Raw genomic sequence first — 23,310 nt, forward strand, 5'->3', positions numbered from 1 at the left:
AGAGCCGATATTTTGTTTTCTAGTGGTTGGAAGAGACTACAAATATTAACCTAATCCAATCTTAAAATCTATTTTTACAGGATCGATGACTCAAAATGTCTAAAGGATTAATCAATGGTATAAAACATCAGTCTAAAGATAGTTGGAGGTTATAAATAAACTCTGCAATGATGAGGAAAATGGCTGTTCTGTTGCAGAATCAATCTTTCCGTGGGCAATTTCGTAAATAATTAAAAAAGAAATGAAATTCGAAAATAGATAAACATCTGAATATGCCTACATCGATATTTGCCAACAAAATGTCATAGGAGATATGTACTCCATAGGGATTTTTGAAGGATAAGCGACGAATGTCCCTAAAATTATAACCTGTTTTCCTAATTTATGAATCATTTATGCAAAAGGAACCAATTTTGATATTCTTCTATTTTCTGTTGAAAATCTTAATCCTTTACATTCATAAGAACACAGTTGGTATTATCAGGTGAATGAATGATAATGCAAAATAAAAAAAAATGGCACACACAAATGCAAAGGGGGAAGGGGGGGGGGGGGGTCATCTGGTGAGGCAATTTTAAGGGCTTCCCCTCTTTTAAATGGAATAAGTTAAGATGATACAATAACATATTACAAGGCAGAGTTTAAACAAGAGTGTGGGGTGATAGAGACGAAGATGGTATCAAATGGAATGAATAACTTTAAATTTATAAATATATTAATTGCCATTCATAAACCATATATATACTGGCAAGTCATTTTATGCAATTACTCAGTAACTGAAGCTGAGTATTCTACTTTTATCTGCTTCCCTTAGAGTGAAAGTTAGTCTAGAAACCTCTTGATTCATTTCAATATATGCCATACTGTCTGTGACTGTATGCATGTTGGTCCCTCTGGAATACTTGGGTTGTCGGTTTCTATGAAAGGATAGAATTTATATTTGGCCTGCAGCTTGATAATGTTGAGGTCCAGTATTAAAGTTATTTGACTATCTGCCATGCTGCTAAATGTTGCATTCTAGCTTTTAAATCTGCTGTACTAAGTTACTTCCTGGTTGGCAATTGTTTAAAATTTCAATCAATTGGACAAAAAATGTACATGTATCAAAACAGGGATACTTTGCTTGGCCACTTTATGATGTCCTGATTTTGAAAAAAAGCTTACTGTTTTTGATGAAATAATATCAAAATTTGATGTAGAACATAATCTTTTTTAATTATAATAAATTAGAACAGTCGGTATAATTTAATGATTTTAAATGACAATTTTTTTTCGATTAATTGTGTTTTTGCCTTTTGTCTTGAAACTATAATAAGTAGAGTTAAATTTGAATAGCAAAAATAATCGCAAAAGTTGATAATGATGAAATTGGTGGTTACAATGTAAATCTATATGGTAGGTTTTAAATTATTTACATTTTCCCCTTTAATCTTGAAAACTATTATAAATGGATGGATTTAAGATAGCAAAAGAGATCGGCAAGACAAGATTTACAAATAAGTCATCATGCAGGCCCGTAGCCAGGAATTTCCAAGGGGGGGGGGGGGTTTGTTAGGCTCATGAACTCCACTTTAACAGTCACAATTTGAACAAAACGTTGACTTTAACAGTCACAATTTGATTTCAAGGGGGGAGGTTCGTCCGAACCCCCCGACCCCCCTGGCTACGGGTATGCCATGCATGGCTTAAATCATCACTTGTCTATAGGAGTTATTACCCTATTACTTAAATGTTGAAGTTTTCACAGTTTTTTGTATTTAGGAATTAGAGTAAATTATTTGCAATAAAAGATTAACAAAAACACATTCTCCTCATGATTTATATTCTAGTCTATCTACAATTGTCCATGCATTGTTTCAGATGCACATAGACCTAGGTGGGTTACGCATGCTCTCTACCTGTGGATTATGAGTAAGTATGAGGGTTAAGTACTAACTAACCCTGCCACCTGTTTGTCTTTTTCAATGGTTGACAGTTCTTGGGATATGAGAATAGTGTGAGGGTTTTTTACTTACTAACCCTACCACCTGTTTGTCGTTCGCAATGGTTGACAATGTCTTGGTGCTTACACTGACAACTTATCTAGAATTGAACAATGAAGCCAGTGCATACAGTTCATTGATCTCATGTGAGATTTATCAGGGTTACGTTCAATATCGTAGCAGCTACACAGACCTACCCATTCAGTAGTCAAAAATCTAAGTCGCCCTATGCGGCTGCTCCAATATTGAATGCAACCAAGGTTAAACTGGTATTGTAGGGTTGCTGTTCCCTTGACCTTCAGAAGGGTATATACAATTGTGGTGCAGTTCTTTTGAAAATTAATCCAATTAGTTCAGATGGGTTTACAGAAATGAAATACATATATAACTTTAGGCAACATAAAGGCAAATCTTATTTCCTTGTAACACAATTATTTACAGAATGTTTTTGAATAATTTAATTCATGAATGCATTTATATTGAAGAGCTTTCTAAGTATCCTTTAGAAGTCTTTATATTAAGACTACATTTCCTGAGAGACCATAGGCGGATCCTGGGGGGCCCGGGCCCTCCCTTTTGTGGGAAAAATTTGGTTGATTATATAGGGAATCATTGAAGCATGGCTGGAGCGGGTCCCCCCTTAGGTCAGTCAGCGGACCCCTCCTTAGGAAAAGTTCTGGATCCGCCACTGGAGACTACATGTAAGACTGTATGCACTTGTCCATCATTGGACACTAGGCTGACTTTTAGATGTATTTTTTGTGATTTAAATGTGTTGTTTGGTTGCTGTTTCATTATCTCCAGTTGTTCTTACATGTACATGAACCTGTATAGATGAATCCTAGGTGATTAACATAAATACTGTTTGAAGTAGGCCAAAATTTTATTCAACTTATATGACTGATTATCAAATATTTGACCTTGAATGTTTTATCTGAAGCCTAGGTGGTTACTAACATGAACCTTTATATCTGTATTGTTTTATTTTACATGTATCTATAGACAATCCACTTATCAATCTCTGTATTTTAATGTTTGTAAGTTGACAGGAAACCAAAATATACACCTGTACACTAATATATGACAAAGGTCAGAGGTCAGGTACATGTATTATCTTTACACGTATTATCTGATGTACTACATTGTAAGTGTTGGTCAACCAGTAAGAGGAGGGGGTAGCATACTATTGTGCTTTAGGGGAAATTTCAAGTGATAGTCTTTAAAAATCTGGGATTGAAGATATGTTTTAATGCAAAAAAAAAAAATGCTGCATCACTTGAAACAGCAATTATGATTTTAATCTGAGTCAGACTTTGATCACATAAAAAGTTTTACAAGAGAGTTAACAACACATGATTAAGAACAAATTGACATTCATGCAAAATTTGTTGTTATTCATTTTTTTCCCTTTGACATCAAGAAAATTGGTTTGGTTGCATTAAAGCTGACCATATACAATCTTAGAAATGACAAGGAAATTTTACCCTAGATGTGATTTGTAATTAACAGTTGACCCAAACAAAACCTCTTGATCTTTAAATCTTTAAATTCTGATCTGATGCTGTTTTTTGAAGAGCAGTATGTAAACCAAAAATATGAAATATTGTTATGTCCTTAAAATTAAAAAACCCATGTTATAATTTGATATGTACTGAATACATGTATATGTACTTTTAGAATGTTAAGTTTAACTAAAATGTAAAAGTGATTATCTTTTTTCTCTCCATGTGGTACATGTAGGTATTGACAACCATTATAGATCAAAGATTTATGCACACATGCACATACTGGTATTGATTTTTGTTTTAATGACACACCTGACATACAATGTACATGTAACAAGATTTTAAATTACACTTGATATAGTTCTCAGTGGGGCCAATCATAAATAGCGGACTCCAACAAAATTAACACATAATGATTTGAAATGAGCATGTTATAGTCTTTCAATAAAGACAATGAAATATTTTGGTTCAAATTACCTTTTTTTTTTTTATCGTACATAGTTTTATCTATTGTTTTTAGGACAAGGAAACAAATTTCAAATTCAACAATTCTGTTAAGATCACAATTAAGCCGTTTTACTATATTTTTTATGATTTTGATTTTTTTTCCCAGAAACAATAAATTTGAAGGAAGTCTATATGATTTGATTTTTTTCACGAATTTCTTTGTAAAAACTTCACCAATTTATTAGGGATAAACTGTAAGTTATTTTTTTACAGATAGAAATTTTTCATTTAATGTCCAAATTTTGGAACATAGGAGAAAACTTCACACATATACACATAATCTTTATGTTTCATCTCTAGTGACATTTAATATTTAATCAAGTTCATCGTTAATACTCTTCCATCAAATTTGATAATACATGTAGTATTAGCGAAAGCTGATAATAAACAAAATAAATAGATTTTGTTTTCCATCAGCTTATGATATTTTGTATTAATGACCTCATTTTGATAAGTAATGTGTTTACTTAGTATTTGTCTGTTTACAGATGGACTCTCACCTGTCCTGACCTAAACACAGTCTAGATAAAGACCAGAATGAACTGATAACCATGTATTAAGACAGTGAAATACAGATAATGCAGATGGTATACATATTCAGAATTTAATGAAAAATAAAAACTGGTCATTTTTTGTTTTTCTCCATTGTAAAGAGTACAATATTTAATATGACCTTTTATTGCATAATTTTCATTTGTATAGTAATGATTTTGTCTTTTAAAAAATGTTTTACATATATACATGTACATATGCTAAACAACTGCATAGCAGTCTAAGAGGAAGAAGAAAATTAATGACAAGCTGTCAGAATTGCGTAGCCATAATTATAAATGCGTTTTCTTTTCATTTAATATGATAAGGTTGGTAACCTGAATGAACAAACATATATACAGACAAAACACTGAATATACATGTACAAGTGAAACTTGTGTCAGCTTAAACCTTTTGGGACATATTTTTTTAACAAAATAAAGAAGACTTTGTATTTCACCGTTTACTTTGGATTCATTACAATAGACAATTGATGGGTATATATGTGCCACATATATATTAACTGTACAACAAACAAACAAAAATCCTTTGGTTTGTTTGTATGCTAGATTTGGTTAAAACCTCAGATTCAAGTATCCAAGAAAAACAAGTTTTCCTCTATCATGTCTATCTACTAAATTGGTATCTTAGAAAAGTTAATGAATCCACATTAGGAAGAATATATATTGTTATGAATTGTAATGGTAGGTTACACTGTATTGATATCTGACACACTTTATGTAGTTAGATCTATAGGGTGACTATTGATAAATTATATCACTTTTAATTCCAGGGGCAAAACTTTTCCTTGGCAAACTCTCACATCAAGCACAGATGAAACATGCGATATGAACATGATGAATCTACACAGATTAAAAAACAAAGTTCAGGCAGGTAAAAAGCGTATATAATTTGTCTTTATAACGTTGTCATTAATGAATCCAATAAGTAATCCATCATGTCCATAGTGAGTCTTTGGATAAAAAGAAAATGATCATACAGTATAAATTAGCTGGTAGATTAAAGATTATCTATCATTTTGGATTCATCAATGTTTTATTTTTTTCAAGTAGAATATTTAGAAGTGTTTTTAAGTATTTGAAGATGTAATGTCTGGAGGGTTTGATAGTTAAAACTTTACTTAATCAGGGGAGATAACTCATATAACTTATTATTATGTAGGAATGTACAGTGAATTAACCTTGGGTCCACAAATGCTCTCCCTGCCACAATTAAACAATGATCTGAACATTATTGTGCTAATAAATAAATACATATTTCTGTTGCCCCTGTAAATTTTATAGATGTTTTTTACTTTAATTTGGAATGCATGTGTACACATAGCTAGTCTATATTCAACCAGTAAGCATACAGAACTTCAACTAACTTCATGTCATATGTTGGAGTTTTTTCTTTTGAAATATTGTAAATTATAAATTGGAATTTTTTAACAGTTTTATAGCCAAGGCTCTGTGTTGAAGACCATACTTTGATCTATAATGATTTTACTTTTATAAGTTGTAACTTGGATGGAGAGTTGTCTCATTGGCACTCATACCACATCTTCTTATATCTATATAATAGTAATAATATTTAAATCAAGAGTTGTTATTTCAGTTATTCAATTATTCTTATGACATAAAAAAAAAAGTCGTTTATTTTGACTGTCATGACTGTCAGGGACGGAAACATTTGACTTTTTGTCCATCAATACAGTACAGTTGTACCATAGTTAAAAGGTAAAAATGTTTTCTTAATTTAACTATCAGGTTTGCTGGTTGAGATAACCTGATAAATGGTCCATTTAAAGAAAGTCTCCCACTACGTTTATATACTAGTTTTATCTAAAATTAATATGAAATTATATTTAGAAAGATCAACAAGATCATAATAATTGTAAGACATCATTTTTTTGTGTATATTAATATTTTTTAATTTATTTATTTTTTATTATAATTTTATATGTATGAGTAATTCAGTGTACGATATATTGCAGGTGTAGACCAGAGGCCTGTGAAGGGTATAGTTGTCACTGTAACCTTAGTTAAAGTCTTTGATGGGATAAGAGGATCACTTTGACATTATAATGATGCCTTATTTGAGAACAGTATGAGTGGTGACACTGCTCAGTCCCAAACCAAGAGCTTGATGAAATAACCAATATGAAGTACAAAGGTAATTTTCACTATGAAAGACTTGATACTGAGGCTAAATACTTAAGCTACCTGTATCAAATGATATTGATAAGGCCAACAATAGTATAGAATTTCCTTACTCCTTCCATATCAATTATAAAACTTAAGCCATTGTATTTATCTTTTTTTTAATTTTCAAATGTCCTCTATTATGAATATAATACTACATTTTATGTTGACTTGCCCTGATGAAGTCGCAGAGGCAAGACACGTATGCTGGCTAGGGCAAAAGTTATAAAGCAAATAAATACCCGTATGGAATTTCCTTTTGCTTCAGGCTGAGGTTAGTGAAGACCTCAAAGACAAGGACGGGTCTCTACAATAATGTTAGATTTTCTGGTACTAGAAAAAAATTTGGTCTGACAAGTAAATTGCAACATAGGCTATTATGATGTCATAGGAAAAATTAATCAGGACCTTTGTTACATAGGCATGAATATATTATAAACTTGCAAAATTAAGCGCACAAAAAAGATTGGTGATTTTATGCTAACAAAATGACAATTTTTTCCGATCAAAACAGGACATACGCCATCTACGCCCCCGCTAGGATCTGCATCTGTCTTTATTACTTCTCTGTTCTCAAAGAAAAACAAATGTGTGAGGACTTGTTTACACTTGCACTTGAATTATCATTAAATCTTTAACATCCCCATTACACATAATACATGTAGGTGTTTAGATGTGTGCAACAACTATGTCAGTTTGTAGGTGTATTTCAAGGTAACTGTAATTGTCAAAGTATACTACTATTTTATAATGACTAATAGAAAATTACTTATGCTTGGCAATCAATGTACATATATACTTTCTATTTTATTTTAGGAGTTATATTTTGCATATGAAAGATCATATGATCAGTGGGTGTTGACTTGTGGTTTGTATGAAGTAGCAGTACACAATAGTGTCATTTAGTCTGGTTACTGGTTTGCAGCAGTAAAACCAGGAGAATTATCTTATTCTGATCAATGTCTTGTTTGTGATGGTGATTGTTATAGTATAATTTTGCCCTGAGTATTTGTTAGTTTTTGTTTTGTAAAACTGAATTCTAATTGTTGGTACAAACATAATGTACATGTATGTACCTATTGGTGGGTTGTGAAAACGTTAAAAACTGCTCTAAAGTCTGACTGGGTTCCTGTTTAAGTTCTGATTATAACAGTAAATCTGCACTATAACTGTTTATATTTGTCAGGGTACATTTGTACTTTGTGGTTTTGTGGCTTTTTTCAATGAAACCATATTCTGTTAGGGTATATTTATTACATCATACAAATTTGCTTTCAACTGAAAACTTGATATAACTTGTGGTTCAAATACATTTTTAATTGTTGGTTATGTAATATTCATTGGGAAGGTGCAAATACAACAAACAATATTTTGTGGCTAATATGCTAACATAAACTGTGTTTGATAGTGGTTTATAACAGTAAAACCAGTTTTAAAAATCTATCACCAATGGAGTACTATTTTGAAATCTGCTTTTTTTTATTCTACATATTTATGTATAACTCTCTTCTATAGCCACAGCAGATCTTTCAAACGTCACAAATATACATAGATTGTTTATTTTGAAAAAAAAACTTGAAAGAATCTGTAAACTTACAAAAATCCCAATTTTGGTACTTTTACTCTTCAGCAGTATAAGTACATGCAATATATTGATATAAGGCTTTTAATATAACTCTTGTCAGTCTTATTTACTGTAAATTCTGAAGATATTGAATGTATTTTTTTATTGCGATTTTATCATTTTAGACTATAATGCGATTTGAATTTTTGCAACCTGAAAAAAATCATGTTTAATTCATATTAAATGTTTTAAAATGCGAGTGTAAATTATTGCGATTATAACATGTCAAATTTTTGGCAATAATAAAAACATGGCAATAATTTCTGAATTTACAGTATCTCAACACATTAACTTTACTTTAACTTGTGCACAATCAGGGTCAATATATCAAGCCACTGTATATAGCAGACATCAATTAGTTAAAAAACTAAATTGTTTAAACAAAATTAAGCATACAATAACTTAATTTTTAGGACAATGTTTTAAACGATTTATTTTGTTGCTTATCAATCAGTTACAGTCTGTTGCAGTATTGATTTAACCTTCAAATTCAGTCAGCTGTGATAACAAGATGAATTACATCAATATCAAATCACATTTAAAAAAACAATATTAGGCTTACAATATTACTATTATATTTTTAATTTATAAATTAATGTAACATATAAATCATTACATCATAATATGATTTATAGAAGTGTTCAAGGACAAGTTATGTTTCTATCACGAATTGACATCATGAATTACAAATCTAGACATAATTTATTTGAATTTAAATGTCCACATTATCAGAAAAACAGACAAGAAAAAGACAGTTTAGTTATGATTTTCGTTTTGCCAAGGACCAAAGTTGCAGAATGTGAAACATAGGGATAATACAATCTGTTAGTGGCAAGCCTGGCAAGGATATAAACTATATGTTTAAAGCTTTATATTTCAGAAAATAGAAAACCTGGATGCTTCATAACTTATTTACAGATGCCTTGTGTAACTAAGTTTCTGTCAGTCATTTGTCTGTTGTCCTTGACCTCATTTCCATGGTTTCTTTTGTCATGTGAATTTTTCTCTTATTATGAGTAATAGGATGAGTATATTTGGTATATATATATGTGTTCCTTGCAATGTCTACATGTCCATCAGACTTGGTTCTCCTAACATCTATCTCTTTTGATGGAGCTCTGTATACTGTACTGTTACAGTTGTTGGGAGTGTAGCCAGCAGGGGTAATTTATCAAGGGTTTACAAAGGTTACATGGGATTGACATTTAAACTTTTGAAACCTGCTGCTTCTAATTGAAACAATGACGACAGCAACAGAAACTGTCAAAGTGTTAATTCATAAAAATGTTGGCTACCTACAGCTAGGTCATGTAATATTTTATATCTGTGGGTTAAGTGATGCCTACTCATTTATGCTTTTCATCTGTGCTAATCAGGGTGCAGAATAGTAGTTATATCAATGAGTTAATTCCCTTTAACTTATTATTCAAACAAATCATTTGTCCATATGAGCTAAGACATAATAAACTTCTACCTGAATATAGGTACACGTTATCAATCCCTGTTATCTTCACCTCCAAGACCTAGTTTATTGGGATATTTAATCAGAATTCTGTATTGTTGTTTAAGCAAAAAGTAAACTCACTTTGAAATAAATCCTTATGAAAACCAAAGCAAAGACAGAGTTTATAATATTTGTTGAAATCCAACTGCTATCATTTTTAAATTTTGATTATTTTAAAAAATTCTACAAGGTGGCCATTCATGACAACACCTTTTTTTAAAGTATTTATTCACTTATTTTTTACACAAAGCCATTTGACATCAGTGGTGGATCCAAAAATGTTTTATAAGTTGGGTCCCACTGACTGCCTAAGAGGGGGCCCACTCAGGTCATTCTTCAGTGATTCCCTATATAATCCACCAAATCCCCCCCCTAAATCCACCTCTGGACATCTTTTAAGCTAGTTTTTAGAAATGGAATTTTATAGAGTTAGCCTAAATTCATGTTGATTTTTGATATAATCATTTTAATTAAAATTCAGATAACTTTCAAATCTGCATTTTATTGAAGCTCAAGACCCTGTTGTCCTAATAAAAATCTTTTTAAAGAAACAATAAAATATCTATGAAAGATAAGATGAAAAAATATTAAATGATTAAATAGATGGATTTTAGTGACGTAGAATAAACGTAGGAATGTGAAAGCTTGGCCTCAAAATATAGACTATGTCATATATGTCTGATAAGCAAACCAATATTTACTTTCTAAAATATGAAAATTTTCATAAAGTAAACAATTTTTCTGTTTATTGTTTGATGAAGGGAACTGAAAATAAGATCAAAAGTATGATGTGCTCCAATTTTTAGCCAAATTGGCTGTAAAAATGTTGTTCTGAAAAGATATATACACACTTAATATAAATAAGCCTCATTGTCTTGTGTGGCCAATGTTGTTTTTTTTAACCAAAACTCAAATTTTTAGTAAATAAATCATTCAAAATGATAATTTTCTTTTGTAAATAGTGCGACTACAGTGCCACAATGACTTTATCATTGGTGGAATATACCAGGTTTTATATGTAAGTTCAACTGTTTTAATTCAAATTTTATGATAACTTTATAAAAAATCAAGAATGTTTGGGCCAATTTTGAACCTTCATGAATCTTTTTATGTACATGTATGTTTATTTGGAAACAAAAAACACAAATAGAAAATTAGAATAAAATGCAGCCAACACTTGAAATGCATTATTAAACATTCAGTTCTTTAAATCATTGAGTCATTTGAAGAGGCACCATAAAGAAAATGCTGCTATAATCATTTGGCTCATGCACGAATATGTTACTTTTCCCATTTCATTACCGCAGACAAATATATATGTATACGTATATAGTGCAAAAAATACTTAGGCAAATCATTTGATTCTTAATTTTTCAAGATGTCAAAATCAGCTATTTTGGAAGACTCATTGAAAAAGATATAACAGAAAATGCATTTTTTTTTAAAGAGTTTCCATGTAAATTTAAGATAGGAAAGAGAAATTATGTAGCATGATATTTTCCTTTTGTAACAATTGAAAAAAGTTAGGAAATGGGCAGGTGAAGAAGAGTTAGACCTGAATATAGTACAGACAGTATTCAGGTCAGATCTGTGAGAGAAAGCCATACGTAAAGCTTTGACGTCATCATTCAACCAGAGATCAATACATTTAGTCGTGAGATGTTTGTATAAAATAGACAATGATTGCAAAATCAATAAAGCATTATGGCTACAGGGTTGCTTAAAATGGCTTCATTTAATCCTGTAGTTCAGAAACAGACAAGTTTATTAAATAAACGGGACGTTTTATGCTATTTTGGAATAATATTGCTATTTTATAGATGAAAATATCAATAATAGCAAAGCAAAAATAAAGTTTAGTATTGGTTTTGCACAGATTTTATTGGAAAGAAATGGGTTAATAATCAAACAATAGACTTTTAGTTGTGCAGAAATCTAAACCAGACAAAATTAGATCTATCTACTGAATAGTACAAGTGATGTGATATCTATTTTTCTTTATATTGATAGAAGCATCATATTACTAGCCATATGTGTCATACATGTACTAGATATATAAAATAGGAAATATATTAAAGAGGTCCTCTTTTATCTTACTTGGCTTACAAAATTGTATCATAATATTTCACTTAGCAAGATTTTCCATTTAAGGATTATATGAATTAAATTCAATTGACAACCTATGAATTTAAAGCATTTTAAGTTTGATATAAAAGAAAACTTACAAACAATGATTATTTTTTTGGGAAAGATTGCACGAAATGCAATCCAAACCCTATGTTACTGACTTTTTTTTTCACAATTGAATTTGCCAGTGAACATAGTTTCTACAAGTGTGTAAATAATTGTACATAGTTGTAGATGTATTTAACTTTTAACAAAGTGTAAATTTTTACCACAGAAACTATAACATACATTCTAGAAAATTTTTATGGAAATGAAGCATTGATTTTTATTATGGCTACCTCCATAAAGGAGTAGGTTCCAGTAAGGACCGATTTTGGCCACATTTTTTAAATTTCAAGTTCATCTGACGAAAGATTTTGACCACTTTTTAAACACTAAAGTGTCTATTTCATTTGATTCAATTAGTTTATGAGAAAGATTTTAACTGATTAGGCATTAAAAACGATCCGATTCCATCTCAAATATGAAAAAATCTACCAAATACATGTATGCCGAAAAATGTCACTTTTCGGATGGTTTTTGCCAAAAATGAAAGTGGCCGCAACCGTGTTCATCCTCAACCTTTATATATGTTATGTATTATCATCAAATACAACTTACATTGTAATATTAAGGATGAACACGAATGCGGCCACTTTCGTTTTACACGGAAACCGTGTAAAATTTGACTAAAATGCTAGAATTGTGAAGATTTCAGTAATTTAGCATGACTTAGTGGTGCTAGTACCCGATATATGTGCATTGTATTGTCAAAAACAGCCCATATTAATGTAGTAGAAGCATTCTACTGTCCAATAAATAACTAAAAGTGTACACTTTAACAATTTTGTAAAACTGCTTTATTTTGGGGCCAAAAAGGGGTCTTACTGGACCTACTCCTTTGTAGAAAAGAAAATAGACCAGTAAATTAAGGTTAAAAAACAAATTTTAGAAAGCCTTGTGGAGACCTAATTACTGACATTTTTTTGAAAATTATAACTTTGTTGGACCAAACAGCAATCGTACATGGTCATCGACATTTATACAAGTATGGCACTTATTAATATTTGATATTGTGAAACCATTGTGAAAAATGTGTGCAATTTTATATATATATATAAGAAGATGACTGGTATGAGGGCCAATGAGACAATTCTCAATCCAAGTTACAATTTGTAAAAGCAAATCATTATATACCTTCATTTATGGGATCAATTGATCCTACATATTTAAATCAAATACAGGACCCCCTAATTTTCACTATGAACACTAAATTTGAAGTCAAGGTGGGCAAAATGGAAATGACGACCAGGCTAGGAATACATTTTGGAGAAATTTGCATACTGGTTTCAGCACAATGACAATAAATTAAACTAATGTATAGGTAAAAAAATTGTATTATAGCATCTAGATTAAGTGTTGATCTTAAAAGAAAAAAACCCGTGACTAATGTATTAGTGTTGAAAAAAAACAACACCAAGAAAAAATACATAACATGTATATATATTTAAAAATTTGCAAGTTTATTCATAAGTAAGAAACAAAGTAAGTAAATTTATGTACACAATTAATGAAAGCTTATCTTAAAACTCCAGATTCAGTTTTACCATCAAATGTACAACAAAAAGTCATACTATGAATTAATATCGAATTAGTGCTTCCTTTCTTTTCAGGTTCCATTGCCATACCACTAAGGGAATTGATTGGCTAACATAGGATTAAAGTTTGTAGATCACACAATGGCTTTCTATTTAACCAATATATTTGTATAGCATATGAATCTGAACAAGGAAACAAATCCTCCAATACCAGTGGTTAGTTTGTTTATGTACAGTAAGTACTTGTAAGTACGTAAGCTATTGATTTACATAGGAAGGACATTCATCTCTCAAGTTGTTACATATCCAGGACTATGTTAACATACACAGTATAGCTTCATTATAGAATGAAATTCAAAACAGTGTGGCTGTGGCCATTGACTGACACATTAAATTCATCCATTGACTGGGACAGTTTAGGTGAACGTTTGTATGTAACGACCACAGCTCACTATGTACTTTTAAAGACACTTAAACTATGGGGTCACCAAAGGTTCTCAACACCTTAATAAAGTAATTCGAAAAATTAATCAGAAATAACACGATGTTTTGATTTATATCAATTATATAAATCAAAACATAAAGGTTATTCCTGATTAATTTTTCGAATTATTTTATAATTAAAGGCGTTAAGAACACTTTGGTGTCCCCACAGTTCAAATGTCTATCGTAGGTACGTCGTGAACAGTGGTCGTTACAGACAAACATTCACGTAAATTGTACCAGTCAATGGATGAATTTAATGTATCAATCAATGGCCACAGCCACACTGTTTTGAATTTCATTCTATACAGTTAATAATTTAAATTCAGTTAATCTTTGTTAGATTAGCAATCAGCTTTTTAACAGTACAAGGGTAACTCTTCAGCTACATGCTTTATGTACCGTTGAGAGTGGATCCATCTATTTTCATTGATTGAGAGAAAAAAAAGAGAAATTTTGTGGATTTTTGATTTCTTTGTTTTGCAAAAGTTTATAATGATATACAAGCCTTTAAAAAAAATGTATACTTCTTTGATCATTTATGTTGTTTTCCTATTCCAGCAAAATCTATGAAAATTTGGTACCCCACAAATAATAATGAATCCAGTACTCAATATTTATGGCCTTCATAATGACAACACCTTTTCCCTTTGAATTGTGTCTGGCGTTTTAATGAAGTATTCCAGCTATTGTCATTCTAGTCATCAAAGTAATCATTGATCTGGGTTCATTTTAATCATACAGTATATTAACCCTATTTGTAACATCGTCTGAAATATTGATTATAATTGTGTGATGCAGATAGAAAAACTCTGTTAGCTTTGCCTTTATACAAAAGGATGAGGCCAATGACATTAATATAAAAATATGGAGAGAGGGTATGATTGCCAATGAGACAGTAATCTAAAATAGTTCAATTAATATGGATTTAACCAATTACAGGTCAATCTACAGCCTTCAACAATGAGAAAACCCATAATGTATAGTTAGCTATTATAATAAGTCAAATATGGGCCCTCACTCTTTTTAAAACATCTTGCAAAACGTATTGATATTTAAAATTTTTAGATTCCGTATAAAATTATATGATTTTGCAGGAAGGGATTTTGATCATCTAAATGGATAGACAGAACGTATAAAGAAGCTATGGAGAAAAATAACACAAGAAAAGCAACTCCTTCCAAAAATATGCAAAAGATGACAACAGACTTGAGCCCCAAATTATAATCCAGCATAGTACAGGTAAAAAGTCACGGGGCATTGTCAAGTATTATTAAGATTAAATTATTGACTACTTCACTCAATTTGTACAATAATTTATTTTAACTTAGCAAATTTTTGGACAAGATATTGACACTATACATACAATTTTATGTGTTTTAATGCATCAGATATTCTGTAACAGAATAAATTCAGGATTCATATCCCAATATAAAACAAGCTTGACGACACCCAAAACACATGACATATACACTATACATATCAATAAGACAAATGGTTTTTCTTTCGTCTGTCAAAATAGAAAAATTTAAGATTTCCATAATAGAGTAGTCATGTACACATAAGGAAGGAAAGAAGTGAATTGTAATAAGATCAGAGGCGGGTTTACGGGGGGGGGTTGCTTATATAGGGAATCACTGAAGCGTGACTGGAGCGGGCCCCCTCTTAGGTCAGCCAGTGGGCCCCCACTTGTGAAAATTTCTGGATTCACTGAAGATTATATTTGCCAGGCTTTTTTTAAGTACTGATTGAGCCCACCAGCATTGCTTTTGGACTAAATATATTTTTTATGCATCTTTGAAGTTATCTAACATCAGAATTGTATACAAATCACTTTGTTTACCATGACGAGGTTTAAACATGTCCAACAAATTGTTATATACTATCATTTATATTTTGAATAGAAAATAAGGTTGTAGTATGCAGTGGTTGATCCAGAATTTTTCATAAGTGGGGCCCACTGACTGCCTTAGAGGGGGCCCGCTCCGGTCAAGCTTCAGTGATTCCCTATGTTATCAACCAAATTTTTCCCAGTAAAGGGGGGCATCCCTCTAAATCTCTGGTATGATTGCTAATAGGAAGGCCATTTTTGAAAAACTTGATTTGAAATTGATCAATATATATAAGTCTTTACTTCAGTTTTGGGAACATTAAGAAAACAAGATTCAACTGAGGAGGGTGGTTAATTTATTTTCATAGAACATGATTGACAAAATGTTAATTGATTTTTCAAGCACCTGTATAAATATTAAACCACAATATTTTCTGCTTGAATTGTTTCAACAACAGCAGAATTGAATACCAATATCTATACTTTATTAACAGTGGTGAACCAGCAAACCACATATATGTAAAGGAGATCTTACCAAAATAATATTATCACAAACTTCCTCAATTTATCAGATTAGTATTCATAAACGGACATTAAATTAGATCATGAAAATGTTTTATATTTAGATCAGTGCTTACGTTGGGGATATTAAAATTCTATTTAATGTTACATCTTAATCCTATTCAAAAATAAAACAATAATCCGATTTCAAGAGAACAATAAAAGGAGATTAATAGTTCTTAAATTAGGCTAGATATAGCCTAGATTCACCTGTGTGACTACAGATAGAAATCTTGTGTATGGCCTGAAGCAGTACTGTCTTTATTGGTATGCATCATTGTAACATACAAAATCTACCTGTTCTAATTTGTTTTTTTATGCTTAGTTCTGTTGTCGATAAAAAGTTAATTAGACGTACATAGAATATAATTGTATCATCTTATTGAAAACGAAAATGGTATACGTTCTTTTAAGTTATTAAAAATGACAATCATGAAAAGAAAGTAATTAAAGTCTGCCATGGAAATGGTCACGTAAATGTACATTAATGATGAATAATTAATAAGTAATTATTAGAGTTTATAGGATATTTACTGGGATAAATGAAATGAAGGAAAACAAGTTCGGTAATAATATTCCAAGGCTAAAGAATTGTCATGCCAGGGTCTGAATGGGGTTAATATAATCTTTAGAATACTATTAAAGCAGAGAGTGCGAAATGAAGGGGGAAATCAGAATTTAGAATAATGGGTTACTAAATTATAAAGAAATGAAAATAATGGGCAAAAGTTATTAAGAGTAGAGAAAAATAGTACTAAAATTTTAATAAAGTATAGAGGAATTAATGACCCCTCATTCAGACCCACCTTCTTGATGGTGGCAAATACTGTAAAAGAGAAAAATATTCATTATAATTGAAATAAAGTTTTTATGAGGATACCTGTTTAAATTATAGTTTAAAATTTTTGTGCCCTGCTAAATGGAAAATTAGTCCCCTGAAAAAATGATTCTGTATATAGTACTTACTTACCCAAAGAATGAAATAACTATGTTTTAATGTCGTGTTCTTAACATGGAAAACCCAGTACCTGACGAACTTACATGGTAGTCTTTAAGGGCTTTTATATTCTAATAATTCAACTTTACGAATAACAATTAAAGTAATAAATTATGTATTTTAAGTATGTATTAGACTTTCTTTTACGTTTGCATATATATTTGATGTAGTGACTAGTGAATAAGGTTAACAAATGTCAATTTAAAATTCTTGGAAAAAGTTTTAAATGATGTTTCAATTTAAACTTTTACTATAAGAGTTATCTACCCTTAAAGTTGAAAAATTGATTCTAAATGCACAAATATTTCGTATTTGTTTAAACATTTTGGATGATGCAATAAATCACTTATTTTTCTCTATACAAATAAACAGTCTTGCACAGAAACTTCAAATCTGCAGATCTTGACCAACTATGCACTGGTGTTGTACATTTCAAGATGACTGTATACACAGTGAATCTACCCTTTCTTGAAATAATTGATGATGTAATGATTTTTTTACCTACTACAAATGTTTTGACTACTATAACTTAGATAAACTGTATTATGGATTGAAGATGGACTAAAATCTTAGATTAAGTAATTTATGACACAATTTAAAAACTAGGCTGTATCAAATTCAGTATTCAGTAAAACACTTAAATTTGTGGTTCACCATGTACTCACAAATCCACAACTATGTGTTCCCTATATATATGATAATAATACACAGTATAAAGTAAACAATTAAGGTTTTGTTACATTGTGATTTTGTTAAGAAACAGTAACAGGAACTTGAAACTTGTAAAAAATACTATAATTTTATATCAAACACCAGGAGCAGTTGTATTATTATAAAAAGTCACTTTGATTCTCATATTCATTTTAAAGATCAATTTACATAGATATAAGACATCATTTAAACTACGTTAGGTCATAGAATATTTTCCCACAGTTTCACAGATATGTGTAAGGGTGACTGCTTTTCTATAAAATATTTACGTTACTGCTCCAATTCAAATAATTATTTCCTTAAATAACAAACACCTACACTGCACCTTTGTAAACATTTAATGTTACTCTTTCTGTCTATTTTTAGTTATATAGCCCAAATTTTCATATTTGCATTACAAATTCTGTTAATGTTGTTTTAGTTGCACTTTAATTTATTTTTAAAATTAATTTGTCAATTCTTAGGTTTGATGTAAGTTAACATAAGAGTACAGTGTTTGTAAGCCTGACACCCACTTAACATGCTCAATTTGTTTACATAAACTTCCAGATTTACGCAGTTTTCTGTTAATCCATTTATTTTTATTGGTTCCAAAATTTTAAGGGTTAAAAAAGAAGGAAAAACTGGTGAATACTAATTGATTTTGTAGTTTTGATAAATTTTTGCATACCAATTTTACGTGAATTTGTATTTTGTTGAAGCTTATATTTTTAAAACTTATGAAGTCAATGAAAAGTAGTTTTCCACAAATAAAAATGAATTTTCGTTTTAATAATTAGATGCTTAAAGTACCTTTTTACCATAAAAAATGAATAATTGAAATTAAAAAGGTAAAATTTGTGCTATTATAAATCAAGAAGGGTATACTGCAATAGCCTTGTACATCCATTCATCTATGTATTTGTATTTTTGTATGTTTGCCTGCTTAATTTTCATATGTTTCACTGAGACTGCTTTAGTTATGTTGTAAGGAACTTTTTGTTGGACAATCTTATGGTTTGGGTACCCTTTCAGTTTGGAACTGTTTTTGACAAGTTTAATCACAAGTGGGTGGTAATTCTTAGCATTTAGCACCTTGTTTTCTTTGGAGGATGTCGGCCTACATCAAGGAATACCTTGTAAAGATTATTTGTTTAATTACTGGGTTTAGCATGTTGTCTACTTTTCTTTCCCCCTTCAAAATAAAAAATATAATGAGCAAGACTTTTATTGTCTAAAAAACAGCACATTGATTTGACCCTGATTTTTTTTACATGCACACAGGAAAAAAACTTTTCTTGAATCCGGACTTATTCACTAAAATAAAAGAAAAAAGGAAAAACAAACCACAAGGAAGTTTGATGGTTATATGTTCTCCCACTCAGCAAAAAGTGTTTGGTAACCTTCACAGCTAAAAATGTCACGACCTTGACTTTATAATAAGACCTTGACTTTATAATTTCCACCATGTAGGCTGATGCAGCCAACAAATACTGATGCAGCAAACAAATACAGAGAGTGAAATGCGGGGATGTCTGATTTTCTATTTCCATTTAAACAGCCCCAAAAGAAAATAGACTTTATCAAAAGAGAAAAAAGTAAAATAGCTTAGACTTATGTCTCTCCTGCAAGATTTATTGATTGATTGATTGATTGATCCGTGTTTTATACCACTTTCAGCACTATTGTGCTATTTCCTGGCTGTCAGCCACCAACCTTCAGTAGAAAACTGGCAATCCTACGTTGTCAATTAAGATTGAACCTGGTGTACCTGCCACATGTGGGAACTCACAACCTCAATATTGATATGTTAATGATACAGGAGCTTCCTTTTTCTTCAAGGAAAAAGGACACAGACCTTAATCTCCATTACCCTCACACATAGGAGTTTAAAGACCCATTATATAGGGCCTTAAAGAGAGTTTATTGAAATAATTGGTTCAATGATATACATTGACAAAATATATTTACAAAGTACTTTTTTAAGCATATTAAGATAGGAAACTTAAATTGGAGTTTCTTAACCATGGAGTTGATGGTACTTTCACATTGCTTAACCATGGAATTGATGGTACTTTTGCATTTCTTATCCATGGAATTGAAAATACTTTTGAATTTTATTAACCATGGAAAGTACTTTGGAATTTTTAATTCATAATAATGTTTTCTGTTAATTATTTGTCCTTATGAATATTCCATTAGAATAGGTGTGAATTAGTATAGAAAATGCAGGAAAATCCAGTCTCTGTTGTAGTACTACAATGTGGTCTGTATATATCTTAATTAAAGGTGTCAATTGGGAAGAAATAGATATATAAAATAGTGAATGTATTTTTTTGTTATTAATAATTAAATTATGGAAATACCATATTTGTGTGTATTTTGAAATTAATTTAGATGGGACAATGAACTATAGGGTCAGTAAATGTGTTTTTTTACTTCTTTGTTAATCAAATAAAAATTATGTTTTCTTCTTAGTATTTGGTTAAAATTATTATTTACATTAAGAATGGATTTAGTTATATTTTTCAATCTTTTAATTTTAACTGAAACAATGTATTCAAATATAGTGGAATTACAAGTCTATCCTTCTGAATGTATTTCTGTTAGTAATTCACAGTAACAGTCTGAACACAGTGTTAAGCATTGAATTTCACAAGGAGAACTGTTATGCTCAAAGACACTTCACAAAACAAATAAAAGTCATTTTGTACAGACAAAAACAGAACTTATTATTTTTATGAAATGAGTTGTGTTTTAAAATTAGATGGTCACCTTGGAAAAACTGAGATATATTTACAACCAAATTAATCAAAAGATGGACTATACTTACATGAGAACCACCCTGCTAAGTCTAGGCACACATTATCATAGAATGCCCGTCTTAATTGTCTTTCATTACATTTTATGAGATTTTTTAGGTGAGCCAAATTCATGAAATTAGCAGGAAAAATTCATAAAAGGTCTTCAATAACAAAAATTACACATATTCTGAATGAACATCCAGAAAATCCTTTTTTACTTCCTTAATGAAAGAACTTCTGTATAAGACTAATGTGTGGCTTAAATGTGGCTTAAATGCCACCAAGGTTCCCATTGAAACCTTCAGAAAACTTTCAAATCACATTTATCTGAATGAAAAAAAATCAATTAAACGTGATTATCCGATATTTGAACAGTCATGACATTTGAGATTGACCACTATTGACCTTTATTAGCGTCAACATTATAACGTCATAAATCAGCAATGATGGAAATGGCCACCTGTTGTTAAAATAATTAATGAGATGTATTATATTTAAATTAAAATGAATAAGTAAATGACCGTATGTACCTTAAACTGATTTTGAAATCCTATGCAAGTATCATTTCAAAATGGTAAGTATTACACTGAGGCCAGTTTTTTTTGTTTTTTTTATGGTCAATTTGTGATAGTACATTATAGTACATGTATTAGCAGCTTTCCAAAAGCTGAGAATTGCCTCCTCATAGTAGAAATTAAGATCACAGTATATTTTGTTTAATTCACCCACTCCTGTTTCGAACTTATAAAAGTTGCCCTCCCCTGATAAAAAATAGTGCTTTTGATGTCATTGTTTAATTAAAATTACCAACAAATTTGCAGAAATGAATCTTTTGTTACAATAGAAATATATGTATTTAAACAAATAGTATACTTACACATCTGCCAGGTTTTTATGAAGTTAAACTTAGATAAAATATTTATAGAAAGCTGTGAAAATTACAAAATTTGGTTGAAAAGATTGGGATTTTGAATAAGTAGTCTTGACACCTAATGAAGATTGTCTGACCTATGCTGATTTGTTCTCATATTATTCAATGTGTGTCTGAAGAATATCTAAGAGTAAAACAAGGTTTCTGTAAATGAATTGATGTCTTTTTTATAACAAATTTTAAAAAAAACTTGAGAGAAAAAAATCAATAACTTTAAACAAGGATAATGAATAATTTAGACTGACCCAAATTAATACATTACAAGCATTGATTAGTCCTTAATTGATAAAAAAATAAGCAAATCTTAATCTTACCCTCTTTCTAAATTTATTAATCAATTCTCATTTTTTGTAGTGAATGATTTCATATGAAGAAGAAGAAATGGGGGTGTAAAGAAGAGGCAATACCAAAGGTATGCAATACCAGCATACAAAGTGATTGAAGTCACCCAGGAGAATAGGATTCAAACAAGTCCTTTGTCCTACACACACTGTATGTAGAAATTTAACCACACACATTATTTGTGTGGTAGACATTTAGTGGTTTTATCTGCGCTGGTCCAATTTCAAAAATGATGTTTACATTTTGATAATGATGTATTGATTTTATTTCAAAAGTACACTTTTGATTGATGATTTTTTTTTCTTCAGAATTTATGAATGGTTGTCAATTGTAAAGCTATTTCTTTCTAAATTTTGACCCAGCATATTTATCAATGAGATCATCAATTAGTTTATTTGAAAAAAATATAATGCAAGGGTTGACACATTTTGATACCTTATCAAATGGATTGACAGCTATTAATTAGTATAAGTCTGTTACAACTTACTTGTAAATATTTGAAAATGTAATCAGTTATTTAGTTCTGAAAGACGGGTAGATTGAAATTCAGGGGATCTGGTAGATTGAACCTAAAGGATCCGATAGATGAAGTTATGGGATCGGTAGATTGGCCTAAAAAGGATTTAAATATATCCTAACTTGGCTCAAAGGTATGAAAATATTCTTCAAATGGTTCAAAACTATTTTATGTGAAAACGTCAACTATATTAATCTAATCAGATAAATTAATTAAAATTCCAGTGAAACTTGACAAGCATCTTTTTACCTTACTTTAAAAGATCATCGAAGAAGTGAAACAAGCGAATATTTTTTTAACGTTTTTTTTTAAAACTTTACTTTTGGCAAGTAGACAAGAAACACCCCCCCCCCCCCCCCCCAACCCCCCCCCCACCCCCCCCCCCCCCCCCCCCCCCCCCCCGGTTATTTTAGAATATCTCCTGTTTTTGCAAAAAGAGCTGAAAAGCGGATACAGTGTTAATGTGCTTATGTTTTGCACAATTGTTGCAGACAAAATATTGCATATCTATAGTTCAAAGTATGGAAGATTCC

At 30.5% G+C, this 23,310-nt stretch overlaps 1 long non-coding RNA gene across 4 annotated transcripts; it reads left to right on the top strand.

Moving 5' to 3' along the window:
• On the top strand, positions 1-23,103 carry LOC139521114 (uncharacterized). Of its 4 annotated transcripts, none has more exons than XR_011664008.1 (8): positions 1-117; positions 4,483-4,581; positions 5,319-5,419; positions 6,522-6,700; positions 7,546-7,705; positions 13,697-13,837; positions 15,202-15,346; positions 22,273-23,103. It is a non-coding gene; the product is annotated as an uncharacterized lncRNA (long non-coding RNA). The 4 variants fall into 4 exon arrangements; XR_011664006.1 differs by having other exon boundaries at positions 13,697-13,856; positions 22,273-23,102; XR_011664009.1 differs by having other exon boundaries at positions 107-222; positions 13,697-13,856.
• Positions 23,104-23,310: the final 207 nt, after the last annotated feature.

The sequence above is a fragment of the Mytilus edulis genome, chromosome 4 (assembly GCF_963676685.1).
Source record: "Mytilus edulis chromosome 4, xbMytEdul2.2, whole genome shotgun sequence".
Taxonomy (NCBI): Eukaryota; Metazoa; Mollusca; class Bivalvia; order Mytilida; family Mytilidae; genus Mytilus; species Mytilus edulis.